This window comes from Poecilia formosa, unplaced genomic scaffold (genome assembly GCF_000485575.1).
Source record: "Poecilia formosa unplaced genomic scaffold, Poecilia_formosa-5.1.2 Scaffold18, whole genome shotgun sequence".
In the NCBI taxonomy this organism is placed as follows: Eukaryota; Metazoa; Chordata; class Actinopteri; order Cyprinodontiformes; family Poeciliidae; genus Poecilia; species Poecilia formosa.
Genome location: NW_006799957.1, coordinates 823145 through 837509, shown reverse-complemented (window position 1 = coordinate 837509; position 14365 = coordinate 823145).

The following is a 14365-nucleotide window of genomic DNA, read 5'->3' as shown; positions in this document are numbered from 1 at the left end:
CCGTACGGGGCAATTCATGTGTGTAAGGTCTTTCAGACAATCAACACTTCAAAATAAATAAGGTTTCAAAAATAAAATCTCCACTTTACATATAAATAAGGGTTCAAAAATAAAATCAACACTTCAAAATAAATAAGGGTTCAAAAATAAAAACACTTCAAAATAAATAAGGTTTCAAAAATAAAATCAACACTTCAAAATAAATAAACGCAAAAAAAATAAAAATCCTGGTAAAAGCGCACACCAGACCGCGCAGGGTAAAATACTCACAGAGTTCAGTTGATCTGTTCGGATCAGACAGATCCAACTGACTGATGAATTAGCGCAGATTTTTCTGCAGATGGGAACCAGGAGGAAGTGCGTTCAGACCCCAGCGGGTGAAGTGATGCTAATTTAAGTGAAGTCGCTTAATTTAATTTATTAAAAGTTATTGGGGCCTCAGTCAGTGGTTTTTGTCACTATGAGAAAAATGTAGATAGATTTATCTTCTTAATCTGTGATGGGATATGGATTCACGGTGAATATTAACTAAACCACATAAAATGCGACTAAATAGCTGATGTTAATATGATTGTAATTTCACGGATAAAAATAGTACAAACCGATTTTTTTTATGTTGTCGGTCAAGATAACGGAGGTGACTCTGCTGCTGTCTAGTGGCGAGAAGCCGTAATGTTGGCTGGTAATCGGAATGCATTATGGGAGATGTAGTTTGTAGTCAATTCGTGCTCAAAACCTATTTTAACTCAATCATCGGCCTATAAAATGCTGGGGCAGGCCACATAAAATGACATGGCGGGCCACATATGGCCCGCGGGCCTTGAGTTTGACACATGTGCTCTAGGGTGATGGAAAGGAGGCCCAACTGATTAACTTCACTCACAAATTAAATTAAGATTACTCTTTAGTGTGTTGTTGTCATTCCCTTTTGTTACAGGTGTTTGCCATTCAGATAAATTTATTTCTAAGAATTCTAACCCATTTTAGTTGCTACACCTTTCAGAACTGCATAAATGTACAGCAATACAAGCCACTTCAGATTAAAGAACAATTCACTTTGATTAAGCACCAGTCTCACATAAGTAATCCGTCAATGTCTTCTTATGAAAAAGGTTTATTTCAGCTGTCCCAATAGACCCAATACATCTGAAAAAGATTAAAGAAAGTAACACACCACAGTGTGTGTCAGAATTTTACAAGGCAACGAGCAGAGAGATAAATAGGAATGACATTATTTATTCTGTTGACATCCCATGATAATAGCACCTTAGACAAACACTGGCGCCTAATGTTAATGACTTCCTGTAAATCCATTAAAATCCTTTCATAGCAACTGGGCTCTTTTATGAAAATCCAGAAGGCCTATCTCTGAGGAACATATTGGAGAAAAGCTGACACACTGTGGTACCACAGGGAGTGACTGCGAGGTGTTTAAGTAGCTCTGAATTATGCTGCCATATCCAATTTATAAAGATGGCTACAGAGAAGCCGATCCATCTCTGCCAAAACAATTCCCTTCAGCCTTCACACAGAAACACATTTTCTTTAGACCACTCCATATGCAAAGATAATCAGAGCCAATGTCAAACATGTTATTGTGGGTCAGAGTGTGGATGTGAGGGAAATGTAGCACTGTTTTCCAAAATAGCAGAAGGATTTAGAGCTTTCATTTATCATCACTTTACTTAGTCAAAAGCCACAGAATATGATGATGTTGATTCAGAGCATTTAACATTTCAGACAACATTTTTACAAAGACCTTTAAAATATAAAATAAATAAATAAAATACCAAACAAAATAACTTTGAAAAAAATACATATAAGCTAGGGATTCATGGTTGGAAGTAAAACTAAATTTTTATACAGCACCACAGGGTGACCACATGGGTGAGTCACAAGAAGTGAACAATGTTAAGCCACAGACATTTAACTAAAAAAACAACACATAAAGTTGGTCAATGGGAATGTTGTGTATCAGAGTTTAAATGCCTATGTGAGAATGTTAGACAACTATGTTGACTAAGTTGAACAAAGGAGGATTTCAGACAGACCCATATAAAATAATGACACAAAAAAGAAAGTAGAAGAAATTTCCAAGAACTATGAACACAGCCCGTTTTGGTTAGCAGTCAGACAATACAAACTAGAGTTGTTTCTTGTTTTTAGTATTACTCAAGAAACAGCTCTGACATAGGAATGTGTCCCAGTCCGCATACAATAGTTCCCAGGATGTAAGGTGTTATGACAAAGAACGATGTCCTCTGCAGTCAGTCCTCGGACAATGTCAAGAGGGGCCTGGAGATGTGGCAAAGAGCTATGTCTTCTATAGAAGTGGTACAAAGCTGTTTTTTGTCCGGACACAGACAGGGTCTCAAGTCAGTTCATAAGTCATTTTTTATTAAATAACGACCACTCTCATTGGAAATATTACATTTAAAATTTAAATTTAGCTATGTAATTAAGACCACATTTCTGTTGTCAAAAGTAGTTTTCTTTTTGATTTGATGTAATCCAACTTTTAATTTAAAATTAAGTCCAAGTGGGAAATCTTCATAATCAATAAAACACATTAATAACACTTCCAGACAGAGGAAACATGTTGGTAAAATTTAAAGATTACTTTAAATCTAAATTTGTAAGATGTATGCATTTGGTTTACTACCAATAATAAGTTACTAAAGTTAATGGGAACTAATATTGGAAATCCTTTGTTTCACTGTTTATGTTTATATTGAGCTGCAGAAAAAGCGACATGTAAACTAAAACTGCCAACATATGTAAATAACAATGTATAATATAAGTAACTCTTGCAAAGATTTAATTTCATGTCTATCTTCATTATTTTCACTTAGCCTTCACACAAAATCTCATGCACGGATATGTAAGATGCCCGGCTCTCCAGTAGAGAGGATACTAACCTGGACCTGATGTGTTCTTTGCATTTTGTACCTATGTATCATAGCTATGAGTAGAATATTCAAAGTGAAACTTATTAAGTAAACACAAAGAAAAGAGGAACAATATTACTGAGATACTTTTCTAAAATTTTGATCTGTGACATTTTAAATTGAAATAATAAAAAAAAAGCGAGATTAGATACATGTTAACCAAATAATAAAACCAAACATTTTGGATCAAGTCTTCCTTGTAAAACAGGGTCAATATTAAACCACTGTGTGGACATTTTTTTCAAACCCTGGAAGCATTTTTTTGTATTTTAAATTAGATGAAAATCCCCTGGAAGTTAAACAAGTCTGATCCTGCGTAAGGATACTTTAAAAAATGTGCTGAGCTCACTACTGTGTTTGGCAGTGAACCCTGTACTCCACAATAGAGTCATATTGAGTACAATGGAAAAGACGCTGAGTATTTAAAATAATAAGTACATGATCATTTTTGCAAGCAGATGATGAAGCATCTGCCTCCAGCTATAAACCACCAAAATAAACTCACCAGCGGAGCATCAAAAGGGAAAAAAAATCTATAAATTATTTGGAGCAATCTATGTGCATCCTATTAAAATAAATTCTAGGTTTCTGTATTTCACAGATTCAGAAAAAATACAATGAAATGTACTGTCAGCCAAAGAATATCTACTAACTAATTAACTGAAACTGAAGAAATTGTGCATACTAAAATGAAGCAACTCAAAAACAAAGAATTCTAATGAATACTTTGCTCCTCAGAGAATGAAAAATGAAAAAATCTTGAGAAATCTATAAACCTGGAAATTGAAGGTTTCTCAAAGGCCTATTCTGTTTTCTAAAAACAAAATGATGAGTGCATATTGATTTTTGAACAACCCTTGTGATAAGTCACATTCTCCCCTGCTAGATAGCCACCACATTAAAAAGAAGAATAGAGTTTGTCAATTCAGGTTTAACTCATTTCTCGTCCCACAGAATTTCCTCCTGTTTCTGTAGCATTTGGATCCATTGCCAGTCATTCAGTTTGGATGAAGAGTTGTCTCTAGTGTTAAGGTCATTCCAAGGATGGAAGGCAGGAACTGTTCCTCTTCACGAAACGATGTAGAGAGATGGTGGAAAGTTACACAGCCTGGATTATGTATATTTGTTTTCTTCCAGTGTTCAGGTCCTTCTAAAAAAATTAGCATATTGCAATAAAGTTCATTATTTTCCATAATGTAATGATAAAAATTAAACTGTCACATATTTTAAATTCATTGCATTGCCGCATTGAAGCAGTCATTTCTGTAAAATGATTCCCGACCAAGTATTGAGTGCATAACTGAACATAATTATTTCAAGGTTGACTTTTTTGGTATTAAAACACATTTCTTTTATTGGTCGGATGAAATATGCACATTTTTTGAGATAGGAATTTTGGGTTTTCATGAGCTGTATGCCAAAATCATCAGTATTAAAACAATAAAAGACCTGATATATTTCAGTTGGTGTGCAATGAATCTAAAATATATGACAGTTTAATTTTTATCATTACATTATGGAAAATAATGAACTTTATCACAATATGCTAATTTTTTGAGAAGGACCTGTATATATGAAGTGATTTTTACAGAACAATGGTTGTTTTCAGTGTGAACTGTAATTTAAATAATCTAATGTGTTCCTCCTAAATATAACTGAGTTGGAGCAGAACATAGGTGAAAATTATTTACTCACTGAACAGTAAAAATGTTAAGAATTTATCAACCTTTTTCCAATATTATCATTTTGCTTCAAAACTTTCTTCTTGAGGGACATGACCCTACCTTTAGACACCTTACAGTCTTATGCATCATACTCTATTTCAACCGCAAGTTTGCACATTGTTATGTATGTGAGTGAAGGATATGAGAGAAGATGAGGATTCAAGCTTTTGGAACCAATATCTCTGCAATGGAGTCAGATTTCCACACAAAATCCAGATTGAGCCCTTCTGGCTGGGGATCCCTTTGATATAAGAACAGGGCTAATCCCTTTTGCTCTCGCTGCTACCATGTCTTCATTCTCCCAACCAGGTGCCCTTTCAATAACCTTTGACTTATACTAGCACAGTGTTTGAAGGGGTTGGTATTAAATAGGCTTATGGCAGATAGCTGCTGCAGCAGCAGCAAGAGGGCTTACTCTGTTTCCCACAGGTCTTTTGAGGTGTTGAACAGTACAAAAGTAGCGTTATGTAACCCTAAGTTACTTTATAACTCACCACCACACCCTCTGTAGCAGCATGTCACTGTTGAATACAAATAACAAGTGCCATGGCAATTCAGCTCTACAACATCTTTGACAATTGCCATGAGCTTCCATTTAAATGTCTGGTATTTTGCCTAGTCATCTCACTCTAACCATCAGTATGACAGGCATTTTATGTTTAAATCTGCATTTCTCTGCTTTCTCAAAGTATTTCTGTAATTCTTTTGTTTGTTTGTTTATGGCAACTTCTTGTCATCTCTTGGAAACTTCCTGTATTTTAAGTTTTAACTTTCAAAAACTGAACAAAATTTAAATATGAGGTCAAAATATATTCAGTGCTTAATGAAATAACTCGAGTAAGTAATACAACATAAAAACAGTGTTTAGAACTTGTTCTCTACTTCTGTTATATTCTAGGACTACATTAGGTTCCACATTTTCAGGTATAGCAAACTGGGAAAGAAATGCAATTATTCTTACCTGAGACTGTATGGTCGGTGTGGAATTGTTGAAAAAAAGAAAATCACTAATACCAGTTGTACTAAGAGAAAATAGCTGCACAACATGATACTAAGAGCACATAACATTCAATAAAGGATCAGTGTTGTTAAATATCTCTCTGCTTTATTTGACTGAGCAACTCATGTTTTTACTCATCTGACTCGAAAAGTTTCTTTCAGCTGTATTTTGTTTTCACAGGATGAACTGTCATATTAGTATTTATAACATGTAAGGCCTGTTTTGGAGGCCTTTATGGCATTGTAAATATGGCAACAATGTATAAATAAGTACCATTTTTTGTAAGACCTCCACCATGGACGTTCCTATGTTGTTTCTGACCAAATCAGATCATTTTCCATTGGCTAAGAGCTCTTCCATACTTTCATAACATCAAAACAACTTTGAGTCAATCAGAATAACCCTCACCACCTTATTGATTTCCTCAGTTTTTGCTTTTTTGTCAGACTAAATGATTAAGATCATCAAACTAATTTGAATATCAGATAAAATATATTAAAAAAATAGGATTGATGCTCCAGTGAACCACAGTTGTGAACGTTTATCCACAAGTAGAGAAAGCAGAAAATGGTGACCCTTCCCAGCAGTGGCTGACCTATCAAGATTCCTCTAAGAGCACAGTGATGACTCATCCTGGAGGTCACAAAAAACCCTCAGCAACAGCTAAAGCAGTACACACCTAACCTGCCTCAGTTAGGCACTTTTCATGATTCAGCAAGCAGTTGAGTGAAAATGGCATCCAGAGGACAGTTCTAATGCAAAAACAACTGCTATGCAAAATGAACAGAGGCCCCATCACATTTTTCCCAAAAACATCTTTATGATTCTTGAGACTTAAAAAAAAAATTACCAACTGACTGATTAAGAAAATGTGATACATTTTTGTAAGGTGTGCACCTGGTGCATCTGTCATAAAACTAAAGCAGCATTTTAGAAAATGAAGATTAAATAAACAGCCAAGCATGGAGGTGGCAGTGGAATGCTTTAGTTTTTTAAGGCCTTAAACAACTGACTCTAATTAATGAATTTATGATTTCTGTTCTCCAGAAAATGTTGAAGGAAATGAGACATTGTAGAATGACCTGGAACAGACCACTTGAACTGTGATGTACTAGTCCCAGAATCCTCTCCAAAATGATGTAGAAAACGGATTTATAACCTATGGCAAATACTAGGTATATATATATATATATATATATATATATATATATATATATATGTGCTTTGTTTGATATAAAAATGTTTGATCTAAAGAATTTAAGCGACAAAAAGACAACCCACAAAAAATCTGTAAAGATACAGCTGCCTTTTTAAATACAGCAAAACATTATATTTCTTTCATTTTAACCAGACTCGTTTCGTATTACTTTCTCCAAAAATTACAACATGCCAGGATTTAAAGTTCAGACTGAAATATTTCCAGATGTAATGCACTTCTTCATCTGCTTTGCCCTTTTTCTAACCCCACATATTCAGAGATGGCTGTATGCTATTTTCATCTCTTCATCTTAGGTCAGTGTTCTTGAAGAAATGATTTATTGATAATACAGCCATTAAATTTAGTACATCACTGTGTGCTTCAAAGAAACTGTCACTCTGAATGTTTCTTGCAATCTTTTGGGCTTATGTTTTACAACAAGCAATCTTATACAGACATTAATACTGAAATACATGTGAAATTCTTAATTTCTTCATCATTTTCTGAAAACTATATTTTATAAACTATTTTTATGCATGGTTTATTTGCTTTAGTTGTAAAATATAAGATTTTAAGGCTATTAAATCCTTCTATTTACCCATTAAGAATTAAAAGGTGGAACATCATTAACCTCAGTTCCCTTGATCTGTTTTCATATTACATTTTTGAACTCTGCAAGAGTGCAGATAACACTGAAGCAAAAATTTATAATTATCATGAATGCAATTCTCTTCATTCTTGTGTGAGTATATTTTTTTCTCCTATTTGCAATTACTTCATTCTGCAACACTACTGATCAAACCTGTTTATGCTCAAATCATCACTTCTCAGCTCTTGTATCTCTACATTTCCTTCCATTTAAAAGTAGAACTAAATTTAACCAACTTCCTCTTATTTAGCTATAATCAGGCAGCCATTTGTTTGCGTCAAAGAGCTTTTAACATTCAACCCTTGTAGAACTTTTGGGTCTGCTGTAATATTTAACAAGCTGTTTTAACAAGCAAAAACGATCACAGATCAAAAACTCGTGCTAACCTTTGTTTGCATTTACACGAACCTACCTCAGTTTCAGCTAATTAGTCTTCATGAAAACTAACCATTCACACAAACTCAGAAAATGGTGATGAAGAATCTCCAAATAGCCTAACGTGCTATTAGTTTAGGATGGTGAGACAAATCTGAGTAATCAGTGAACTCCACACAGAACGGCTCCTCCTAGGATCTAAACCCACGACCTTGTTGCTGCAATGGAACTAGTACAACATTGTAAGGACTATTGAGTTAAGAAAACCAGAAATACATTAATAGAACTGGCATGAAACTAATAAGAGAGTTTTTAGAAACTAATAAAAATCTGGCAAAATTTTCCGACTTAATTTCATCTTGTGGATGAAGACTGACAGCATTTGATTATACAAAACAGCAGATTTGATTATTTAATTGTTTTTGTAACTAGAATTTTAATTTTAAAATAAAAACTAATTCTGACAGTTGCATTTTGGCAAGAAAATATGCTTAATTTCTGTTGGAAACAAGACATATTCCCAAAAGGCATGCTGTCATGCACACCTTTGGTGTCTGACTAAACATGAAATAGCTCTTTCAAACCACCAGTCTATCTTTTCCCATTTGACGTGTATGATTTATCAGCATAATTCAGAAGCGATGGTCACAGCGATAAAGTAACATTCAGACATGTCTGCAGTACATAAAAAAAGCAGGAGACAAAAAAACTGCAGCTGTATCTGGAAGCCTCCACTACTAAAAAGAGGATGACTTTAAAAAGTGAACTGTATTTTAATCTCTTTCAAAATCTTTCCCTCTGGCACAGAAATCCTCTCCATGCTCTTTCCCATCGTCTCTGCTTCACTGGGGCATATGATAGGAGAGGTTTCAGCAGTGTCCCAAGGTAGCCGATCTTTGAGAGATGACAGGCCACAAGTTCCATTTTTATTATGATTTATTCGAGCCAGCCAGTTTTCTGTAATAGAAATTCATTTCAATGAACGCCCCCTTTGCAGAGTCAGTTGGGTACCATACTGACCATCTGCAAAGGCTGGAAAGCTGGAGACTGGGTCCATTTGGCAGGATGAAAGAAACCCTTCTTAATGCAAATATTCGCCAAGCATGAAGATGTGAAAATAGTTCTCAAGCTCAATTTTCAAGCTCAATTTTCAAGCTCATGGGCTAATGTGTATCCATAAAGGCAGGTGTGTTGAGTGGTTCATTGGGTGTAAGACCATTTCTGACCACTGTGCAATTATAATCTTTATCTCATTAGTTATGTTACCTTAAATCACTTTTTTATGCCATCACAGTGTTTGTTTTACAGCATTTGTTCGGTCTCTTGCGTTTTGTTAGGTTACATTTGCTTTTATGATTCTGTGCATCCTGTGATGCTTGACAAACTTTTTTCTTTGCTCCTCAACCACCTGGTGGGCAAATACTGTTTAACATAGCAAAACTTTATTTGTCAAAGCTGGCTTGATCAAATCTAAAACTCTACTTGGAGATAACGAGTATTTGGATGGGAGGTTTGATATTCTAATTTAGGCTTTCCTAGGATCCATGCTGGTTTTACACCAGAAAAGTTTTACTTATTTCTGACGAAATACATCAATTATTAACTTTGCATAATAAAATCTGATAGAAAACCATATCATATTGTCATTTAAAATTACAATGTTTAACTAAAGTGGACCACAAGTATTTTTAAAGAGTTTGGGGCCACAGCTGCAAGCTGCAAATACCTGAATTGTCAGGTGCAAATTACAATGTTTTAATTTATTAAAATCTGAAGAATTTTAAGTATATCATTAAATGAGAAAGGGGAATTGATTATGTGAATATATATAGCTGTAACTTTTCCATTCACTAAAAAAAATCCTCTTGTTGATCAGCTGGGAAAAACCAGGAGAAGCTTTTCTCCCTCTGCACAATTCATATCACGATCCCATATCCATTATGTTTTGTTGTCACTTTAGCTTTCGGTTGTAGATCCACTCTTGGTCATTAGTCATGTTCTGTTTTGTTTTTCGCTGTAAAGCTTGTATAATTCTGTGTTTATTAGCCAGCCCAGCTGCTCGTTCGTGCTCCCATTACAGCTACACTGGTGTGAAAAAGTTTTTGCTCCCTTCCTGGTTTCCTATTGTTTTTCCATGTTTGTTACACTTCATTGCTTCACAATATCAACTTGAATTAAATATTAATCAGAGACAACATAAATAAACACAAAATGCAGTTTTTTGTTTTTTTTGTTTTAAATAAGGTGTACCTTATTAAGGGAGAAAGAAAATTAAGCCAACATGGGCCACATTAGATTAGATCCACCAGTTCCCTGTGCTTTCAATCAACCTTTCTCAAGATCTAAGTTTCCCGTTTGCTGTCACTCATTATTAATTACATTATTGTCACAAATTATTAGTTTTTCCTAACTTGTCTGTTTCCTACCTAATAACCAAAGTCTAAAATCCTTTTAAACTTTTTCTGAAGCACAACGATTGTTTACCATTAATAAATAGGCACCAAACTAGACAGAATAGGAGAAAATAAGAAAACTTTAGATGGTTGAGATTAGCAGAAGTTACATTTTCATATTACTTAACTCCTTTCAGCAGAGTCACCACAATATATGTTCTTTTATTGATTTTTCTTGTCAGATTCAACCCTGTTATTAATGATGATCTGAAATTGAGCGGATGGTTCTACAGACAAAAGCTGTAGACTTTTTCCCATTGCACACGTGCAGTAAGTAAAATTTATGTGCCAGACAAACCCACACAGTGACTTACACCGAGTGCCAGCCGGAGCTAAAAAGGATGGATGTTTGAAAATGTAATTACTTCAAATTTAAGCACTCTGTCATGGAGACAGCTGCTCTGTTCTCACCTCCCTCCAGGTCTTCTGCTCGTACTGTTATCAGTCTGTGTTTTCAGCTTTTAGTCTGACTTTATGCACTGTCATGCTCTACCTCATCAAAAGTCACTCAATTCCAAACTTAGGCTTGTTTCTGGGTTCACAGAAGTAACACAAAAATCTTCACAGTTAAAGTGAAAAGTGTTTGAACCAACAACACAGAGATAAATTGCTGTAAAATTGGCTAAATCAAGAATTGATTTAGCCAATTCCCTGACAGTTACAGTTCCAAAGTAAAATTTTATTTCAATGATGTACTGTCTTGTTATATTTATTATATCTGGTGTATACTTCTAGATTATTGATTTCCAACCATATCTCAAAATGAGACATGGATATCAATAAAATCTAAATCTGCATTTTCAAAGAGCAATTATTTTTAATTAATAATGTGTTCTTTGATGTGGCTAATTGTCCTTTAATGGTTCATTGTTGTTTGTTTAAAGCATTGACTTTGTGCCTTTTTGAATATTGTTGTTTTGATCTTGTCTTCATGAAAGTTACTTACACTTTGTTGATATGTGGAAATTTTACCTTTAAAAAGTTATTCAGTTTTGATTCATTTAAGTTGAACTCATCTTGAACAATTTTGACATGGATTACCTTTTCTGTTGTTGGTACCTGGCTGTTAATGTAAAATTGTCTTGCAGTCCCTGACAGTTACAGTTCCAAGAAAAGCACAATGTCTTACTTTTTATGTCTTACGAACAAATTTCTCAGTGATCATCTGCTTGTTGGCAGAAATTAAAGTAGCACAAATTTGGTAACAAAGAAGATGTTCATAATATTTTTTCTGTTAATGTTATTTTAAGACAAATGTTCAACTGGTTCTTTACATAAGGTGATACATTTCGGGTCTTACTCTGATTATTAATTTCAATAATTATGACTAACACGATGGAAACCCTAAATTCAGTTTCTCAAAAAATGTTAATATTAAAAGAGAAAAATGAAAAGAATACATGTTATACTGTTAGCAACCCAGTTGCGCAGTATAACAGGGAAAACAGTATTTTCCCTGTTAAATCAAGGAAAATACTGATTTAACAGCAGTTTAACTACAGGCATTGAGACTTCATAAGGTGGGGAAACCACAAAGAGGCCATTCCAAAGAAGCTGATTGTACAGTGTGCTGTGCTGTATCCAAACATTAATAGAAGACTGAGTGGAAGGACAAATGTGGTAGGAAAAAGGGCACAAGCAACAATAGGAACCACAGCCTTGACAGCCCATTTAAGGATGTAGGGGTGACATTCAGAATAATGCAGCAGAATCAGAGGGTCAAGAGCGACCGAATGTCATGTTCCTTGTGAGAAGCAACTTCTGAACCCAGACAGTATTAGAAATGTCTTACCTGGACATTTCCAAACTGTCGCTTGGTGATCCAAAGTCCTCTTGCCAGGTGTAAGTAGCATTTTAGTTAGAAATCAATGTGCCAGAGTTCTGAGGGAACAGAGGAGAGGCACAGAACCCAAGCAGCTTGAGGTCCAGTGTAAAGTTTCTACATTCAGTGATGATTTGGGGAGCTATATCTTCTGTTAGTTCACTTTGTTTTATAAAGGCAAAAGTCAGTGCAACTTACTTAAAATGTGTCCATTTGATTAAAATTCAACCCTGGCTGACCAGAAAAAGACTCATTTCTTTATTGCAAAAGAAACAAAAAATAGGAGAAAGTTTATGTTCAAAGTTAAAAATACAATATTTGAATATACACACTATACATCTAGTGGTCTTGCTCTGTTGTTTCATCAATTCATAGCATTTTGTACAAGCTCAAGAAAAATACAAATAGTCAGTAATCACTTCCTGTGTGTTTATCAATTTTCTTAAATTAATTTCTACATTATGTTTCTATTGTAACTTAATGAATTCCTTCCAAAAGTGCTTTGAAGTTTTATCATTGTCCTTGCCTGCTACTGTCTGCAGCTGTGTCTGCTGCAGAGGGTTAGGGTTGGCATGGAGTTGTAAAGGAGGGACAGGGTAATGCCAGTAAAAGTGAGGAGGAGGAAGATGGATGAACAAGAACGGCAGGAGAGGAGAAGCAGGACAGTGGAGCATTTAAAAAAGAATTAGGTGCTGTTTTGAGGATTGGTTGGCATTACATCTTTCCTTAGTCTTGTTAAGATTTCTTGCTCTGCAAATAAAGTTATTTTGTTTTAAATATTACTCAAAGTGTATTTGTTGTGCGATTGGATAAAAGGCATCTTCAAACCAAATCATTTCAATCCCAGCCCACGTCTGCCCAGGGATGTGTTGTCTCTCTGATGGACATTTAACAGTCACATTAATACCAATTATATTTGCTCTAATTTAAGATGTTCTTCCAATTTTGTTAAAAAACAGCAGAGATGCATGCTAACAAGAAAAAAAAATATCCCAACATTTTTTATACATATTTATAAGTAAAACATCGGAAAGTGGAACCAAAGACAAATTTCTTGTTGGTGAGCACAACTTTAACTATATTAGGATTAGCTATATTCTTCTGAAGAATATAGCTAATCCTGATTTCTTAAGAAACACCTGCATGTTAGCAAGCTGTGTTGACTTGCTAGACATATCTACCAGTCTTTAAACAAAATGTAATTATAATTTGCCAAATATGAAACAAGGAAATGACAAAGTTCAATAGTGTGAAATATGAGGGCATCTGATTTAATTAAGCACAAACGCAAGAGGAAAAAGGCTGTAAGACAGGGACGAAGATCACCAGCGCATCAGCAATCTTTTGCAGTAATTTTGACTTGATGCTTGCTTACAGAAAGTCTCAAGTGTTAATTTCTGAAATAACACTTTAGCAACTAACATTAACTATGCACTATTGTCTATTCAGTGCTGGTAAAAACTCAGGGAGTTATTAAGTAGACTAGGTAGCCACCAAGTGCCGTCTAGTGCAGTCAACAGAATAAGCAGTCACCAGTGCCTTCAGAGTACAGCAGCCTTGCAAAACTTTTCAAAAAGTGTTGCAAACTGAAAGTCTTTTAGAGAATTTGAAAGCCACATGGAAGACCCTGCTTCTTCTCCACCAACTCTTTGCACTGCACAGAACTCTGACACTTTTCTGCCTCTCACTGTAAAGACTCTCAGTATTTTAGTGACTCAGTGACAAAGCAGAAGACTGTACATACAGTATGGCACATTTTGTCAGTTGTCTATGAATCACCTCCTTGTTATGAAGGCTTTTGATTGACTGTAAGCTGCAGGCTTAGCTATTTTTGTATAGCGAAGTAAGTTTAAAGGTCTTCAATACTTTCCTCATGTATGGGGTTTTCTATGATTGATAAGATCACTGTATTCTTAAATATGAAAGTTGTATTCTTAGATATGAAAGTTTGCACAGATGGTTAGGGTTTTCTTTCCTCTAAATTGAGCATCTTGTATTGGACCTTTTTAATGTATTTTTCTGGGAAATTCAAGAATTCACATGACTATGCATAAAAAAAGCATAATTTTTCCTTCCCAGAAGAGCCGATCGGACGAGCACAAATTTGTAGTGAGAGCTGTGCAGGCCTTCAGGTACTGCCAGCATTCATCCAGTTTGAATTCAATGTCAGCAGTAGCAGCGCAACAGCACTTAGGA